Source organism: Anopheles darlingi, chromosome 3, assembly GCF_943734745.1.
Source record: "Anopheles darlingi chromosome 3, idAnoDarlMG_H_01, whole genome shotgun sequence".
Lineage (NCBI taxonomy): Eukaryota > Metazoa > Arthropoda > Insecta > Diptera > Culicidae > Anopheles > Anopheles darlingi.
The window spans coordinates 10646133-10665580 of NC_064875.1; the positions used below are offsets into that span (position 1 = coordinate 10646133).

Sequence of the window (19448 nt, forward strand, 5' to 3'; positions counted from 1 at the left end):
TCTCTCGTGTTGTTGTCAGGATGGAAAAAAAAGCCGACACGCATTGGATGTCTCCTTCACTACGTGAGCTGACAAATGTTTTCGGAGGGGTTCTAGGGAGGGGACTCCCGGGGCTCCGCTCCGCTCTCTAGACCTACGCCACGCACGTGCAGCCAATGGCACCGCCGAGTGTTTAAAACAAGCGGATCAAATATGAAGCCGGTGTGGGGAAGGTAGGGTAAGGTAGGATGGGGTGTCGGGGTCACGCCTGGAAGAAATGTTTCTTCTCAAAGTGCGCTGGGGATGAAGGATGCGTCGTCTCGGTTTCGGTTTCGCTTGGTGCCCGCATTTCGACACGCTTCAACGGCAGCGGAAGCGGGAAGCTCGTGCTTGTGATGACGATAAAAAATGTTAATACTGAAGCAACAGCAGCAGGCTTTAGATCCCCGTTCCCCCGGTCCCCTTTTTCCCTCTTCTTACGAAGCAGCTTTCCTTTGGCCCCCCGGCCCGGATTCGTGTATCTTCTGCAGTCGCTTCGGAGTACAGAAGGATCAACGATGAAATCTGGTGGAAATTATGTCAGTCATCAATCTCTCTTTCTCTCTCTTCGTCTCTCTCTCTCTCTCTCTCTCTCTCTCTGTCCCTTTCTCTCTCGCTCTCTCGTCATCCAAACCCCACAATTCACGTGGCATTTTGGGCCGGTCGATCGGCCTGGTCCGGCCTGTTCTTTTTTTTTGTTTGTGCTTCCAAGTTGGTCAATGCATGTTCAGTTTGAGCGACGTACCTAGACGGATGTGTGTGCAGCCTATCGGCCTTCCGTGTAGTTCAGAGTTCCCCGGGAACACACGCTTACACACGCTTCCACCTTTTCGTTGTTCCTCCCCTTTGCTGGTCCGTGTGTGTCTTTCCGAAACATTTAATCATTGGCTTACCAATGCGTTCGGTTATGTGCACGCTGATAATAGCTGCAGCAAATTGATTTCTCCTTTTTATGTTTCCCGTTCTTCTGTTTTATCGACATGTCCTTCGTCCTTCGTTCTTCAGCTACAGCTACGGCTGCAGTTGAGCTAAAATAGAAGACCAGACTTGTAGGGCTGCAGTTGCCAAGGAACACTGTATTGTTAAAAAGGAAGCTCGAGGACCGCTCACGGGGCGCCCTGTCTTCAATACGCTGGAGCAGAACGGTAGGATCTGCGTCCACATGTAACCGTTTTGGATGAGGGATGTTTACAATGCAAGCACTGCTCCTTGACGGCCTACGCAAAATGCCTACCCCATGGGGGGAAGGATAACATACACATTGTGTGGTTTGGTAGCTTTTTTTTATGTGTAAAACATTTACCAACCTCCTTCAGTCCATTGTACGCGCTGCTGGCTGTGATAAGGATATGCTGCTGCTACTGCTTTCCCTTGCATCGTTTAGAGATAATGGCTTCGGGGTGGGTTTCAGGCTTTCATGCGCGCTGGATCGCTCTCCCGCTCCAGGTTGTGTCTGGACATCTGTCTATGGATTTACTATGTAAATGTCGGCGAATCCAGCGACGATGGCGACGCGTTTGTTTCCCTTTTTTACCCTCGTTTTTTGTGCGTTTGAAAGATTCGAAAGCTGTATGTCCTCGTAAGAAGACGTTCTTCGCTGTTTCCCGTTCCAGCAACAGAGCAAAGCTCCAGCTGGAGTAGCATTATTTACGTCGGAAGAAGCCCTTAAGAGTGTCCTCATTCTCATCCCGGCGCAGTAGTACTCGAAGTGGCTCGCCTAGAAGTCAAGCGGGTATATCAATCGCTCCAAGTGGCAATCGACTTCATCAACTGGTCCCCGGCTCAACCCTTGACCAGCAGCACTGTCACCGTGCCACCGAGTCAATCGTCATTTTATCGTCCGCTTTTCCTTCTTCTCCGTTACGGTCTGTCTTGTATTGCGTTGTTGGTAGAGGAGTGGACTTAAGGAACGTGAACGAAGCAATGGCCATGGACTACGGACGCTCGCTGCAGTCTTGTCTTGTTTACCATTTCTTCCATCCGATCCATGCGGTCGTTGAATGCACAATGAGAAAGAATTTCTCCATTTTCAAGTCATTTTGATGGCTTAGTGGCCAGTCAGCACTGGTCTGGCTGCTGCTGTGTGTCTCGAGCTGTCGCATCGTGCTGTCTCGTCCAATACCTAGCCCTAGCCCTCAGGACGTTCACGATTGATAAATCGATTATCGATGCTTTACATTATGCAGATAACGTCGCCGAACGTTGCAATACTGTGCTGGGCTTGCTGGGCTGCATCCGCTCCATTGTTGTTCGTCCTTCGGATCTTTGAAGTGAGGTTTTTGCGGTCTTTGCGGCCGAGCCCTGAAGGCTGATTGATGGATGACTTTTGACCACGAAGGGTAATGAATTCATTCTCACCAACGACGGTACAGATTTTGCTTCGTTAAGGAAGGACAATGGTACTGCTGGTAGTAAATTCATTTAGCCGCAAAGCTCTAATGAAAATGGACGACTTGGTTTGGCTTTGATTGTCGGCTCGTTCTGGCTATTTGTTGAATGCATTTGCCACTTGCACCATCGAGGACTAAATGGAAAGGTGACGTCGAACTTCGATCCACTACGACTTGACAATTGAATCAACAATAAGTTGTTTACCGAGCGCAACCAATTAGCTGCTATAATGAACTTGTTTGTTCGTTAACACATAGCAGCACTACCGCGATGATAATGGCCATTTCCTCACTCAAGCCAAAGTGTCCTTGATGCTGAAAATTGCAGGTTTTTTTTCCCTCCCCCGTGTGTGAGCATAAAACTCGCGCGATGGTGGTTTGTGCGAAGGAATCATAATTATGATATTTTGCGCATTAAAAACCTCCCCAAACGCATGATTGGGCGGGTGCTCATACGCATAAATATCAACATCAACTCACTGTCATCTGACCACCACCATCGCCACACAAGCCCCCCTCCCCGGGGTGGGGACACCCGCACCACGATTGCCTTTGCCCGTCCTTACCGTCGATTCCGCCAAAAAGCAAAAAAAAATGGGTCACAAATGGGTGGGCATCGCGGCGGGCATCGAGCATCGCGGGAGTGATAAATCAGGCCCACCAGGGGCGGTGTCCATCCCTCCATCCCTGCCACCAGCACATTCGACGCTGAAATGGCGTTTCGATGCGTCGTTTGTTTCGATTCCCGTTTTATCAGATCCCGGTTTGACGATGCTGGCTGGTTGGTTGGTGGTTGACAGCAACACCGGCTGTCCAGGGTCCAGGCTCATTCTCCTCCCTCCCGTAACGCCCTCTGGCCGGGGGTGCTGGCCGGCCGGAAATGGCAGGAAGGACGGTAAGGCAGAGACACACGAGGTGGCCCGCATTATTCCCGTTCATCCATTGATTGGAGGTATCGGTGAATGGGAAGGTTCGTACGGAACAAACCATTGCATCAGTTCACTCTTCCCCATTTGTAGTGCGTGTGTGTGTGTGTGTGTGTGTGAGGTTCGGTCACGTGGTGCGGTGGTCACTGGTGTGGTTCTCCCTGGTATTCGGGCAGCAGAAGAGAGATTCGGGCGTGAAAATGTAATGGACCATTTGATCGGCCAAGCGGTACGGGGTGAGTGGGTGGATGGAGTACCAAACCCTCTCCGGAAACGCTCTTGACACGAAAAAGGATGGCACTCGGAAAAGGGTGAACGGTGAGAAAGGGGCTGGTGCTGGATGGAAATGAAAAATAAAACAAACAACGGCCCTCGGTCAGGACGGTGGCCAGTCGTGCAGCTTCCAGTGGAAGACACAGACAGAACAAATAGCAGCAAAAGTGGCGCGCGCGTCCGGTTAATGTAGCCCCCCCCCCCCCCCCCCCTGCTGGTGGGTTGGGCTCGGGGTGGTGGTTTGGGGGATTTTTTCAATTTCCTCTTTGACCTCTCGTCGGCTGTGTTTGCGTTTGGACTATTTGGTTTCCAATTACGATGTCAACCCTCCGCGCACGATTTCACGCGAAACAACCACACGTTTGCGTTGAGCGATGGCGGGTGTCTCTCTGATTTGGAATGCACCGCTGGTGTACTACTGGGAGCAGAAGTGAACAATTGAAGCGTTTGTTGAAAGCTAAAGCATTGGATGCTTAACTGGTAAATGAATCGAAAAAAGGCATGAAAATAAACAATTAACGTGTACAAATTGTACACAAATTGATTATTGTACTAGCAACAAACAGCCAGTTAGAAATGAAAACAGAGGTTAAAAGAGCTAAATAGATATCTATAAGGAGCGGAAGATGTGCGTAGCTGAAGTCTTTATTGAAAAAAAAACTGAACAAATAAAACAGAGGAAAAGAAAAGAACTTATCCAAGGGTAAGGGCTAAACAACATAAAGCAATGGTTAGTAGAAATCTAAAAACCAGAAAAGAAAATTTGGCTGAAAGAAGATAAAAGAATAGAACATTAAATTATAGAACTCACTGAAGAAACAGATAGAGAGCAATGGAGAAAAGGAACAGAGAATAATTAAACAGAACAACGGAGTATCCTTCCTTAACTCCGTCCTTCAACCTGCCTCCATTCAAAGTGATATTTTGATTTCCCCTTTCGTAGGGAAAACATTTTCCGGTTCTCGCGCCGCCCGTTGCCAATGCGCAGAAGCATAGAAAATGCGGGGGGAAAACGTGGCACTCCTCGAAACTGTTTGCTTTTCACCAGGGGAACCTGAGTTACTCGTTCGCGTTCGGCTGTCTGTCAGGTGTCTAGTCCTTCCAGGCGTGACACTCACGTCTGGGAATTGACCGTCAACTGCAACCGGCTCCTTGGGGGCTATTTAAGGGAGACAGAGAGAGTGGTGGCCACTCCGAGCGCACACTGGAAGTCCGGCCGCTCTGGCACCGAACCTTTTGAGTGACCGAGCTCGAGCCGACTGTTCCTTAACCATATCCTCGTAGACGCCGTCGTCGTCGCCATCATCATCATCATCATCATCGTAATCATCTGCTCAGTGCCAGACCACGAGGCCAATGGTGGCCAACCTTCGCGTCAGTTCCAACTCGTACTTGGTCGGGATTAGGCGTACATTTTGGGGTCGTATATCCTTGGACCGAGATCCTCGCAACACATCACGTCGTTCTCGTCGTCGTCGTCGTCGTCGTTGTCATCATCGTCGTCGACAACCTAAAACCACGTTTCATCGTTTCGTGTGTGTGTGTGCTTGTGTGTGTGTGTGTATTCTAGTGAGACGCTTATCCATCCATATCCATCCGGTGGTAGACAGGTATCACAGCAGACTGTGCAAGCAGACCGCATCCTACCGAACAGGAGTGTAGCTTAGCAACGACCACGGGATGTGCTCAGTAGCCTCGTGATCGGCTGTCAACATTCGTCGGAACAGGGTAACGTTTAGCCGGCTAGGAACGCACATCACTCTGCTCATCTGGTGCTGCTGCTGCTGCTGTCACTCGACACCGACACTATCGGACGATTCGATCAGTTGGGCGGCGGCGGTGTCATCGTCGCCGACGTTGACGTTCACTCCGATCACCGATTAAACGTCGCCTCGGTGTCCCGGTGAACGTGGAGTCTGTGTTCTAAGTGATAATACCCGGTGAGTTTCATCATAAAAATGGCATCACCTGGACCTGGGCTGCGGCGTTGAGTGATTTACGGAGAGCAATAAATCCCCCGAAAAGGTGCCGCAACGCACCACCGGCATCACTACCACCACCACCATCAGAGCAACCCCTGCGTGCTCTGGTTGTTTGCGTGATCATCGCAGTAACCTGGTGTGTGTCGCTGTGTGTCGCACGTCCTTATCAAACGCTTGCGTGCGTACGCTCCCGTGTGTGTCTGCCTGGTGTGTGTGTGTGTGTGTGTCTGTGTGTTTGTGTACGAATGTTTTGCTGATAGCGAAGGTCCGTTTGGAAGGTGTTCTGTTGTTTTGGTGTCGACGTGGAGTGGCGTAGGCGCGTCGCCAAGTGTTTTCCGGTGCGGTGTGTACCGGGGTGAACCAAACGGATTAGCGCAAAGGAAGAAGAAAAAGAAGTAGAAGAAGACGACACCGGGCACCACAGCCCGGATTCGTGTATTCGTGAGCCAACTGACCAGTGACCGGTCGGCGAACAAACCGGAAGGCGACGGAACGACGCAAAGGATTATCCACGTCAGCAGTTGTTTCCCCCGGTGGTGTCCGCGGGCACCACAGGCCCCACCTCACATCAACACCAGAGAAGGTAAATTAGTCCCTACACCAGCAGCAGCAGCAGACTACTACTATTGCTGCTCGCACCGTCTGGGAGACATTTTAATTAAGATTAACAAGGCCTCGGGGCGGCTTCTGGAGGAGCCCACGGTCCAACAAGACACTGACATGATTGTATTATTCCTCGGAACCTGGGTGGGCAGTGTAGATGATGAAATTCTGTGGTAAATTACAAGCCTTCCGGCAAGGGAAGAGCGATACCACGATAACGGGGTCGGGGTTAACCGACGCGGAATGACGAATATCCATCATGTTGGCGGGGAAAACGCCGCTAAACGCCATAACCGGTGATGTCGCTGCGGTGATGGATTGACATCGCGCGTTCGTTCAGTCTCGTTGGAAGCCGCGGCCGGTATCGTCTGGGATGGTTGGCATGGCATGGCATGGCATGATGCTTCATTGTTGTCCAGGTGATACCCGCTTGCTTTGTCATGTTGCGTCTGTTGGTTGGCCGCTATTTTGGGACCGTGCATTTTCCTTCATTTTCTCTCACTCTACGCCGGCTTTGATTGATATCTTTAGCGAGGGAACAGTGGAGATTGTGGTAGTGACACCACGACCAATTAGATTGACAATTACACTACGGGAGTACATTTCATATGTCAAAAGCCGCAGTTCCGTCAGTGTCTATTTGAATACAAGGTTCTAGGGGCCTAGAATTCCTCTTCAAGATATACTCCGTCGCCCCGTCGAGTGGTCTAGACGTACACAGTCCTTAACACCCGAATAAGCTTCTAATTAAGTTATCTCAGACCTGTAGCAGTACATCCAGTATTCCTTACACTCCAAAACGATTGCCACGATGCCTCTCGGTTTCGCTCTGTTGTTCCAACTGGCTTGGCTTGGATGGTGTGAGAAGAAAAACCGAAACCGAGGCCGGACGAGGCGATTTTCTCTCCGGTCAGTCCACACGCTGCTAACGATGCTCACGAGGCTCATAAACGCCCGGATCGGACCGGGACCGGACTTTCAAATGAATCCGCCGAAAAAACCGGGCGGAAAAAAAATACCCGTAAAAGAGACTCTTCTCGCCCACTTTTAATAGTCCACGGGCCGGGGGGTCGCGCCGGACAGGCACGACCGCAGACGACGGCGAGGAGGAGGAGGAGGAGGCGTTACGGGCAAGACAGATAACCGCCGGGGCCAGACTGAAGTGAATCGGAGTGGTTTTTTTTTGTTTTGCGGCCATGAGGAGGAACGTAACGTCCGAGGCCAGATAATAAATAAAGCGGCCCACGGTCCGGTCCGCTCCGGTCCGGGAGCATCATCTGAACTCGGCTCAGACGAGGCGGAAGATGAAGCGAAGCATGATCACAACATAAACGATCAAGCCGAACGAACGGAGTGCCAAAATCGAGATAAGGGCCACGGGCTGGCCACACTGCGAGGAGCACGCAATGGCGTACGGCACGCGAGTGGTGGGCACGTAGAGCCGTTCCCTCTCTCTTTCTCTCTTTCTCGCTCTCTGGTACGAAAAAAGATTGAAATCAATTAGCAAGTATTTTTCGGCCAATTTTATGCTTGCCCCCGCCAACGGGCTGTACCCTCGGCACCACGGCAAAGACCCCCGATGAATCGTTTTCCCACGCTTTTTTTCACCCCGGATTCCGGACCCGGATTCGGTCTGGTCCGAACGGCAGAACGGCAGAACCGGCGAGAGGGTGCCGGGCAAATTAAGTTCCAGCTTCGGTGCGAAAATAAAGCGCGTGCCTTTTGCACCCCTCCTCGGAGGTGGCGTTGGGGTGAGGTGGCAGCTGGAGGCCTTTTGGATTTTATTTTCGCTTCACTCTCGTGGTGCCATTGGAGGATGACCCGGATTTTCCGGCCGGGTGGCGGGCGCACAAGCGAGTGAGTGAGTGAGTGAAGTGTGGCAAATTGTGTATTTTATTGCGTGTCTGGCTGCGACGCGGCTCACGGGGCTGGAAAAACGGGGTTTTTCCGAGGGTAGGAGGTGGTGGTGGGGTGGTGGGGTGGTGGGGTGGTGATGCTGAATGCTGGAGGAAGGCTGCACGGAGCACGTTCCACGTTCGCGAACAAATAACAAACAAACGCGCAACATTCACACACACACTCATACAGTTCGAGAGCGTGGCCACCATTTGCAGGGGGTTGAGGATTGTGAAAGGACTAATCATAAATTGTGAGTGTGTGTGGGGAAAGGAGGTAGGGAGAAAATAGAGGAAAGGGGAATCCATTTTTCGGCTGGAAAACTAAATAATGTCAATCGGAAAAAGTGTCACTCCATTTCCGCGCTCGGTGCTCGGTGCACACACACACAATTTTCCACCTCTCGAATGGCCATCGAGCATTCGAGGCTTTGAAGGTTTTTCCAAACGCGATTTTTCCCCGTCGCAGACCGGGACCGGGGTTCCGGAGTTCATTTTGTGCTCGATAAAGCGACAAATAATTAGATTTCCACCAGCCAGCGTGTCTGGATGGCCCCTCGTTCGGTCCCAGCCAGCCGGAGGTTCATTATGGAGTGCGACGCAACTTATCTGTCAGCTCACTCGCGCGATTGGCTATCGAAAAGGGTGATAAAGGAAGGTGGTTGAGCCTGGGGAGGGGGGCGAAGTGACCACTTAAAATCCAACTTTTTAAAATTCCAAAGTGGAGAAACATTTCGCGACCGAACGGCGCGGATCCAGCGCGGCGCGAAGTCGAATGCAACAAACGCAAGCCGCGAACCACGAACGCGAAGAGCAATCAAGCATTCGCATAAAAGCATAACTCGTTAATGGATAGTTTCGTCAGGCGGTGGAGCGGCGTAAAGTGCAGGGGGAGGGTGGGGGTGAAGAACCATTACGTTGCCTCGCTTCAGTCACTTCAACATCTCGGTTCTCGGTTTCGGTCCCGATGGACTTCTTCCATGTTTTTCCTCGCAATTTTCTCTCCCTTTTTTCCCCCATGAGTTGGGCTTCCCTGAGTGAGAGGTTGCTGGAAAGCGTGGCAAAACAAATCTTCAACTCGTCGACTGGGGAGCGTTGGTCCTTCTGGTTCTCGGTCGGTGGACCAGCGTTAAACCCGCGCACAGCACAAGCACCGGGAACAGGAACTGGAATAGTAATTAAATTTCGTCTTTCGGTCAGCCAAAGCTATCGCTATCGCTATTCGGTCTTTGAGAGGGGCTCTTGAGAGCATTCCGGGTCACTGTTGTGTGTTGGTGTTAGTGGTGGCCGTGTGGGACACCTCGCACTGTGGTCTGGTCCATGCCCGGAAAGAGAGAGAGCGAGAGGAGTGTGAGAAGCCTTCTGCACCACTTCTGCCAACAACGCAAACAACATTCCAAATCCAGCACTCACACACCTACCCACGTGTATTGCTTTCCACTCCACTCCATCCCCCCCGGGGGGTGCTTCAAAATGGCGATACGTAACTGACACGCTCGCTCGCTCCTTATCGTCGTCTCCTTATCTCTTCTGGACTAGACTGGGCCTTTGCTGGGGCCCTTCGTCGTTCTGGGTTTCGTTCGAGTAGCGCCAACACAGGACACAGCACAGGACGACCATGTCCAGCCGATAGCCTCCGGAAAGAAGTTTCGATTATTTCGCTGAAGATTGCACGGAACGACGACGACGACGACGGCGACGACGACGACGATGACGACAAGGCCACGCATTTCAGCGGAAGGTCAATGCTGGTGTACCGGGGACCCGGGCCCTGTAACCTTTTTTCCGGGGTTTTTCTTGGAAGCATTTTTGGGAAGAATTTAATGTTTGAACACAGCCATGTTTCGAAAGGTATGCTACTATGCTGCTCACCGTACGGGGTGTGAGTGTTTGGCCTCCGTTATTTCGTTATTTTCATTAATAGAATGTCAGGAATTAAAGACAAAGCAGCAGAGCAGGAGGAGCAAAACATTCTGGAGAAGAGAGAGAGAGAGAGAGAGAGAGAGAGAGAGAGAGAGAGAGAGAGAGAGAGAGAGAGAGAGAGAAAAAAAAGGCGTTCGAGCGCAGCCCCGTTGGCGTTGGCATCTGGTTTCGCTTTTCCCATTTTTCCAACGGGAAAGGATGCCAACGCTTTGGATCATCGAGCGTCGGTTTTAAGATCGGAAAGCTGTTTCGCTAAACGTGCCAGACCCTTCCCTTTATGCTGGTCCCAGTGCCGGTTCGATTGCTGCTTGTCCCCATTTTGCTATTTATGCAACAGCAACGGGGGAATGCAGAACAGGATAACAACAGGAAACAGATGAAAAATATGAATGACCTACCCTGTGGTCCCGCAGGGGGCCATCTAATGAGCATCGTGCGCCTCTCGTGCTTCGAGATCCCTCTATGAGCGCTCTCGTCGAAACAAATCGATTTCCAACACCACAGTTTCCAGTCTCACAACACTCCCAACAGTATCGATCAGCAGCACGGGAAGGAGGGGCTCGCATTTATGCCGGCAGCATAAAACCCGATAACACGTTTATGAAGCCGCATCCGAGACTGATCCGATCAATGCGTTATGATGTTATAGACCGAATAGGCTCGTTCCTGCCTTCCCTTGGGGCGGGGGAGGGGGGGCTATTCTAGCTCCATAAAATGCTATTTTACTCCATAACAAACATGTAACACGCAGCAGAAAGAGAGAGAGAGCGAGCGCGAGCAGGAACGTGGGACCCATTATGTTGTGTGGCTTTCGGGAAAGTGATGATGATAATCGCTTGGAACATGGCCACGTTTTGTAAATGTGTTCGTTGGAAGCACAAAGCAGGCAGCTCGTTTCAGGGCCAATTAGTGTAATGTTTGGTGCGGGAGGGAGACAGACACGCATTGGCCGGGGAGCGGTGTTTGAAATCAAAGCTGAGCCAAGGACGGGACGTACTATCATCTTGCTCGCGTCATTCTAATTGCTCTAGCCCTGTTTACCGGAGAGATACACACAAACACACACATTAGTGCAGCTCATCAACGGAATTAGTTGCGAGGAAAACCACCGACGTTCACTTTGTGGAACAATCCTCATCGCGCTGGTGGTTGATGTTGTTGTTTTGCATTCCTGTTTTGGGTTTTCCTCCTCCAACTCTGGCTCCAAAATTGCCACCAGCCAGCCAGCCAGTGCACCGATGAGTGAGTGCAACGGTACAAGGACAACGGAACACTTCATCTCTAGCATCTCTATTTGGTGGTTTCTAGTGCTCGAGCGCGTACGCGGTCTATCCGTTTAGTAAACGTTCGTTCCATCAAACTGAACGCTACTCGACGGCTGCTATGAAGTGAACGTTTCGTGCGCCATGCTGTGCACCATCATGCTGCTCCCGGGGAGGTTGACAATAATTTATTACGTGTTCCGACAGATACTCAGATAGAGTGAGCTTTTTTGGGGGAATGCTTGGTGCGTGCATTCAAACTCCTCACTATCCATTTACGTTTAATGCTTTGTTACGGTTAAAGGGGGTCTTCAGTTATTTCGGGTCAAAAAGAGGCTTAATTTTAACGATTTTTAGTGAAGAAACCATTCAAAATTATTTTTTCAAAATAATTTCATATTAAACTACAACTTTTCGTCAATATTTGGTTCCGTTTTGGGGAAAATTTGATGAAAACTACGTTCATGGCATCCAATCTAGAAAGGCAAGTTTGCAAAAATGTACCGTTTGCGGTGCCCTCCGTAGCCACGTGCCGGGTCATCAGAAATATACAAATGAATATTATTTTTTTAGATTATGAGTTTATACAGGTAGTCTCGTCGAGTTTTTGTTGAATTTCCCATTTTTCGATTTTTGGCAGGTTTTTGAAGTTGAAAAAGTGATGATTTTATTCGATGTTGCCTCGAACAACGCGCTTTACATAATTAAAAAAATTATTTAAAAAAAAGTATCAACATATTTTATAAAAACTCGACGGGGCAACCTGGCAAATAGTGCGCAAATTATGTGTTCAAAATTTCCAATCAATCGGTCCAGTAGTTTCAACGCGCTTCAAAGTCGCGAGATGCTTTGCGCCTTATATGAAAGACGGATTTTCAAATATCAATATCTTTGTCAGTTTTGCTTCGATTAATCCCAAAATTTTACACAATACTCTTGAAAGGATAAGCAAATTGTAAAAAGTAGATGCGAAGAAATAAAGTAAAATACCGAAGCCTCCCCTTAAAGTTTTAAAGTTTCGTCGCATCATCGGTAATGAATTCGAAGCGTTGGTATGGAAGCGCACACACTAGACACACTGCTTCCAGCTGTTTAACTAGCACACTATATATGGCATTACCGACATGAATATTGATGGACACAGAGCTAGCTTCCTCCCCAGAGCTGGCCACCACCGTCTCGAGAAACATCTGTTGAAACCGCGTGGCCGTAAAAAAGCATTTCTTTAGGGCAATGCCTTGCCACCACTTTTACGATCGACCACGACCAACCAGGACGATGTACAGGAAATGTTTCTCCATCTCCTGCCCCCCCCCCCCCTGGGACACACGCACCCCCCTTCCCTTCCTTCCCCGCGAACGCTTCCTCGTTCCTCGGTACGGCTAAACTGTTGGTTTTAATTCATTCCGTCAATCGCCGTGAAGAACCCGCCTGGTCCGTGGGAGGTTCTCGGTCCGGTCTGGCTATCCCGATCGACCGTCGTCGTTGTGCGGTCGTCCTTCACGTGGAAGCCAAGACGCTGAAGCGGGAGAATGGGCATTAACTGCTTCAACTCCTCCCGGCCAAGTGTGTGTTGGTGTCGTAAGTTGCGGAATTGGTTTATCGCTTTCGGGAGTGGAGGGCGGTCCGGCGGCGGAAGGACCGGGAGCGTCAGGTCGGACGATGAAGGTGAACCGCCGCCTTAAATGGCTTATGGCCGGAAGACCGGTTTTAAGGGTGCTGCTTCAGGGATGGGACCCCGTTCGGTGTGTTGTTGGTGTGAAATGAACGGAAACATGGATCGTCTCATCCCCCTACTCTGCGCTCTTGGTTCTATCCAGGCTTCTACGCAAGAGGAGAAGCTACAGGCTACCTGAGACCCGAGCACAACCAGAGCACCTTGGCACACCGTGGAACCAGCCCGGCAGCTCCACGAACTTATCCAACAAAAACACACTCACCCACACACACAAACACAGGGAAATCCATTATAAATCCACTTCATGTCGGTGAAGGAGTCGCTGGTGGCTTTGGGGCTCACGGTCAGCATAGTCCAGGGTCCAAGCTGCAAGAACCGAGCACCCGGAGTATAGCCGCAGGTTTTTGGAGTGCTCTGGATGTGTTGCTGCGCCCGGGGGGCGAGCGAGTGAGAGTGAGTGATCCCGAAGTGCACACGAATGCGGTCAATCGAGAGTGGCTAGCGGCCATTTTCCTCTCCCCTCACGATCCAGTTAGGTCCAGTCCGGAGTGGCCCAAAAGCTACTTGCACACCAGGGAACGGTGTTCTATTTGTTTTTAATTTATCGCGTACGTGCGTGTGTGTGTGTGTGCGTGGTCCTGCTCGTGTTACTGTGGCCACGGGGGGCCATCGGCGACCCCTTGTGGCGACCAACACACTGCCTCTGATGAGCTTTTAATGCTGACGTGTCCGTACTGCTCGTTGCTGCAAATCACTTTTGTGGTTTGTCGATCTGTTTGGTTTGAAATTTGATTTGAAACCGGTTTGCAACGGATATGAGAACGGTACCGAGGGGGGGGGGGGGGGGGAATTCATTTTGTAAAACCACAATTGATTCGCTTGAGCAACCGGACGAGCTCTTCTTCTTCTTGTTGTTCGTTTTTTCGCTTTTCAAAAGATGCGAGAGAACGTTCAAAGAAGTTCAAAGTTGAACCGAAAACTTATTGAAACGATGGTGGTGCTGATGGTGGTGGTTCCACTGCGAGCAATAAAACACATTTCTGTCCCGAGTTCGATTGCACCGACAGAGCACCAATGGGAAAGCCAAGAAAGTTTCCTTTCCTCTCCTCACCTTCTCACCTCACCGTCCGTCCGTCAGTCCAATCCAAACCACTTACCGTAAAAATCGCACCGTGCATCATTCTTACGCCTCACCTCGCTGGGGCTTCACCGAGGCATAAAAAGTGGAGGGAGGAAATGCATCACCTCCAGGGCTGCAAGACTGCACAAGAGAGCCGCCAACACGACCACCACGGCTCCAGGCTGTGGGGCACCGGATCTGCGGCCCGGTTTCGCTTCATTTGCCTTGGCTCTCATCCGTTGGCAGCGAACGCGAACTGACGAAGGACTCGCTGCGCTATCTGCACCGCTCGAAACGGCCTCTGTGTGTGTGTGTGTGTGTCGGAAGTAACGAGGAGAAGGAGAAAGGGAAATGGAGGGCCCGGAGTGTTGAAAAGAAATTCCGTTTCCGATTCCGATTCCGATTCGCCGCTCGCTCGACGATGGTAGCGTTCGGCGCGTTCGTCGTTCGCATTTCACGCTTGTAACCACACGCGCCAAAGAGGAGGGGGAGGGGAATGGTAGGTACGAGAGGAGAAGACGCACATGGAACGGAAGTTCTACCTCATTGGCTGACACTGATAAATGTTGTGCCTTAAGTTGTTGGTTATTTTCCAGCTCAACTCGATCCGCCGGCCATTGAGTTCAACTCCGATGTGCCGCAGAAGGGAAGGGAAACAGTTGAAGTCCCGGCCGCTGATGGTACATATGGTCGATCCGATGTGTTTTACGTTCCTTTCGCGGCCTTTCTCCGGTTCCTGGAACACATATTTACGGCATCGCCATCGATGAGCGGTTTATGTCGGTTCGGTTCGGATTCGAGTGTGAGTGTGGTTATTGGGAAATTGAAGGTGTGATAATGGCCACGAACTCCAGACACCATCGAACCAGACCCTCCTGTTTTGAGGGGGAAGACGAAAGGTTCGTTGAAATAGAATCCGGGTTCGAAAAACCCGAAAAGGCCCAACACCCGGTGGCCTCAGAGTTCCGGATGGATACCCGGAGTTCAAGCGAGCAAGCGAGAGTCGGGTCCTTGCCAAGGGATACGAAACCCGATCCACCGGTTGCCGCGTCGGTTGAAGGAGTTAACAAACAATTTGTTGTGGTTGGCATTCATCAGTGTCGGAATCCGATCGCTCCGCTATCGGTGGCGATGGGGACATACCTTTTTGTGTAGCTGTAGGAACTGGGCGAAGGAAAGGCTAGCGAGAATTGTTTGAGGTGTATAGGGAAGTAGGCAAATTGCCTTTTCTCGTGTGAAAAGTTGTCTTAAAGAAGGTAATCAACATTATAAATTGGAAACATTGTATCTGAGCAGAAGAACGTTTTTAATTTTAAGAAATTTTATAAAGAAGAAACATTTTAAAGAAGCTATATTTCATCCTTAACTATGAACTATAGCTCCGAAATATAACAAAACACGTGTGCAATGACTTATTAAAATATGATTAAAAAAACCGAAACAATATCAATTCGTTACAAAAAATATATTACAGAATGATAAGAAAAAGAAAAAGATAACTAAATATGAAGCAAAATAGTTTAAAAGACATGCTCAATTATGACATATAATACGAAACAAAAAACACTATCGATCGATGGCAGAGTTTTGTTGAAACAGCCATTAGATTCAGATTGCATTAGTATGATTGCAAACGGAAACACTATCACTATTTAAATGTATGTCCCATATCAAACATGACATTACCATTTCAAAGGAAAGATTGCATTGAACCACCATGTGGTTACCGTACGTAATGTGAATCCATTTGTAATCTATCGTAAACAAAAACCTAAGCAGCTCTCTCGAAACCACTACCACAAAACCTCTTCTTCGGAGCTTATTCTGAGCAAACGGAAAAAAAGTAATTTCTGTTGACCGTGCCGTTGGCCGTTTCCATTCAAAAATGGAGAAAGCGGAGAAGCGAAAGTTTCTCCTCTCCTCTCGTCCGTTTTTTCCCTTCTTTCCTATTTTTCAACTCCACAAATCGCATACCATTAGCGGGATGTGGACACACTGGACTGTGGACACCACAGAGCACACACACACACACACACTCACACCGGAACCGTTATCCTGAGCCCTGAGTGCCACTAGTCAGCCGCGTCCCATATGCAAACGTACATTTTGCATGATTTGTTTGCTGCTATTTACTTGCGCAAACACGGGCCAACGGTCTCGAGCTGCTCGGTCCTTTGCCGTTGTCGTTGCGAACGCATACGTGTCTGTCAACGCTCAGTCGCACGCGCGCGCGCCATGAATGGTACCGATTTATGCTGGCGCTCGCTGTTTTCCAGCTGACTGGCACTTGGTCGCTCGGAAAGTTTCCGAAACAAATGCAACGTGTTGGGTTTGGTTGTAGATTTTTTTTCGAAATTAAAATGCCAACTTTCGAAGCAGAACTCTGCTGCAGGTCATGCACTCGTGCGCTGCAACAAGAAGCCGCAGCAACAATAATCTGTTCAAAACAACAACGGTCGGAGTCGGGGAACCAGCTGCGCCTAGTGCATGGTGTAGTTGGTGGCACAATGTGTATGCTTCCATGTAACCGTTACCGTGGTTCGTAATTTTAACGAATAACCAGTTTCAAAGATAAACATGAACACCGGTGAGCGATGAGGTTTTTGGTCCGTCTGGCGGGTCCGTCATCCTATCCCCGGTAACGAATAACTTTTCAAACTTTGAATATGATGTAGCGCTGATGGATGCGCTAGCGGTGCAACAACAACAATTCATCTGAAAGACTGAGAATTCACAAACAAGCCACGGCCACCGTACGGTGGAAAACCATTTGTGAGAAAATGAAGGAACGGGGAAAACAGTAAACCAGTGGCCAGATGCGGTTTTGTTTGTGGTGAAAGTTTGCAGGCATATAATTTACATAAAATCCACTCCCTGCACATGCACTTCGGCCGCCGTATCGAAGGAGTTTTTCAAACTTTTAATGTACGACTCTTCCCCTCTTCAGTAAACACACATCGCAGTCCCAGAGCCCGAGAGAGTGACTGTCTGTGAAGGATCTGTAAAGTTATCTAACGACGAGGTTCTAAAGGCAATGAAAGCATCAACATCAATTGTTACAAAATATGATTCGCCCATCATTCGACCATAACCATCCACGGCAACGGGTTCCATTTTACTCCGGCAAACGGTGTCGCTGTTACCGTTGCTTATCGTGTGTGTGTGTGTGTGTGCCCGTAAGCTACCAGCGTCGCTCGACATGCCAATAATGGTACGAGCGTTACTCCTGGAGACGGAGACCGGTCCGAGTCCGGGGCCGTCGCGTATCGTCTACTGGCTGCGAACCGTGATCGAGAATGGAATCAAGTTGGAGTGTAACCAACGCGGCGTTCACCATGTGCGATGCCGTGTAATTTTGTTAACAAGGTATTTCACCGGAAGCGTTAGTAACGACGAACCGCCGCCGCGTGACTTCTTGACGCAAGGAGGACGACCGCCTTATGCGAATGACGGCGATGACGATGAGCTGCTAAAGCGATCGTACACGAGCTCCTGTGTGTGTGCGTGTTCGATGTGTTACATTTATTTACAGACAGCCTTTCGCTCTTAATGTTATTGAATTTCGATACGCACCCCCACCCCCTGAAGGACCCTTTTGATCCCCTTTTTTTTGGTGCCCCTTTATCGAACCGAAATCACCTTACTCTGCACGTTCCATCCCCGGACCCGGACTGCAAATCGACGAGAATGCGAAAAGAAAGGGTCAAAGAAGAAAAAAAATATGCCGTAGGTGAGGGTTGGTGGTGCCTGTAAGTGGGGTGGCCACGCACTTTTGTCTCCCTTTTTTTGTTGTTGTTGTGCGCCATTGTATGCGCCTTGTCGATGTGTGGATTTGTTCTGCCATTCAAGAGGTTCTGGCTGCGGCGACAGTCAAAGGATCGGCGTCTTCTCTTTTCACGTCCTTTTCGCACCCATCCACCACCCTTGTTTGGTTTGTCGCATTTGTGCCGCTCCATCCATTGCCGATTTCTGATGCCGATGTTGCCGGTCACTGTTGCTCCTGTCGTGTGGCCATTCTGAGAGCGCGTGCTCACAACACGAACAGCCGGCCGCTGGCAGCGCACGACAAGTCGATTATCCGTAGGGCGTAGGGTAAAGTATGTTGATGGTGGTTGATGGTGTTAGTGCACGGCATGGTGGCCGCCCATTCCCGTCAATCGGTAAACACTCAAGTGCTGTAATGGTAGCGCATGGCATAAGTGGACTGCTCTCTGTACCTCTGTTACCTTTCGTGTGGGATAGGGGGCTTAATGCTATGCTTTCAACCCTTAAAAGGCACCCCCTTTTCGTTGCATACACGGGCGAACGGCTTACACCGGTGCTACATGCGTTTTAAATCAATTTTTCGATAAAGATAAGGGACGGCGTAATTGATTTAAAACGATGTCGAGGTCGATGTTTTGGTTACGTGGTACCACGGCACCGGCAGCCATTTCCATGTGTCCCACGCCACGCCGCCTGGCGGGGTTGGAAGTGACTTTTAAAGTGTGATGATTTATGCCCTTCAATCATGCCCTCGACGACGACGGCTTCGGTTGGTGCTTCTGTTGGTGCTTCTGGTGCGCCCGGTATGGTTGGTTTATGATGCAGCGAGAGAAAGGGAGAACAGGGAGTCACCACTCACTCCCCCTCCCCCCGGGCGTGCCACGTCACTTTACGGAGCTCAGTCACGAACCAGAACCAGGTACCCGAGTGTTGGTGAATCATCAAACAGCGAGAGATCCTAGAATGGTCTGACATGTGGCTGCAGTGTGTTTGTGTGTCTGTGTGTGTGGGCTTTCGTCCGGGAAGTTGTGACACTTTAGCTGACAAATGGTTTTCGCTTTTGCGGATTCGACACTCGCGTCGAGTGTTTGGTTTGCAAAATAGCTTTTTAAATATATGTTCCAGAGTTTCTTAAGCGAATAGTAGGGTTCAAGCCCCTCGGTTTTTGATAGAGGATCTATCTATCGCGCATAAATTCTGATCCGACATCATCCGACCTGGATGATAACGTTCGCATCAAACGAACACACGGATAGCACTAGGGCTGCAATGCAACTGGCCAGTCAGCGGTAGTAGTAGCATAAAAAATAACGTTCAATTAGTACGGTGGTGGCTTAAAAGAGAGCAGCACAAAAAAAAAACACCGGCCATCGATCCTTTCTATGAATCCACCGTCATCATAAATGAGCATAAATCAATTAGTTTGCTGGCTCACCACCCTGGCACGGAACGGCAAAACCATAGATAATACCACAAAATGATGACCGCCGAGAAACACCGCGTGGAATGGAATGGTGGAGTGGAGGCACGAGGCGGGGTATGAATTAACTGCATTTTTAGATTAATAACCGGGAGATCTGCATGAAATGAATATGCTGTGGACTACGGCTTTG

At 49.8% G+C, this 19448-nt stretch overlaps 1 protein-coding gene across 1 annotated transcript in view; it reads left to right on the forward strand.

Moving 5' to 3' along the window:
• Window positions 1-5061: 5061 nt before the first annotated feature.
• The window catches only part of LOC125956942 (roundabout homolog 2), an 86148-nt gene continuing 71761 nt past the window's right edge, over window positions 5062-19448 (forward strand). The window contains exon 1 of the mRNA XM_049689242.1: window positions 5062-6172. The gene's annotated coding sequence lies outside the window, so the exon portion shown is untranslated. The remainder of the gene's footprint in view (window positions 6173-19448) is intronic.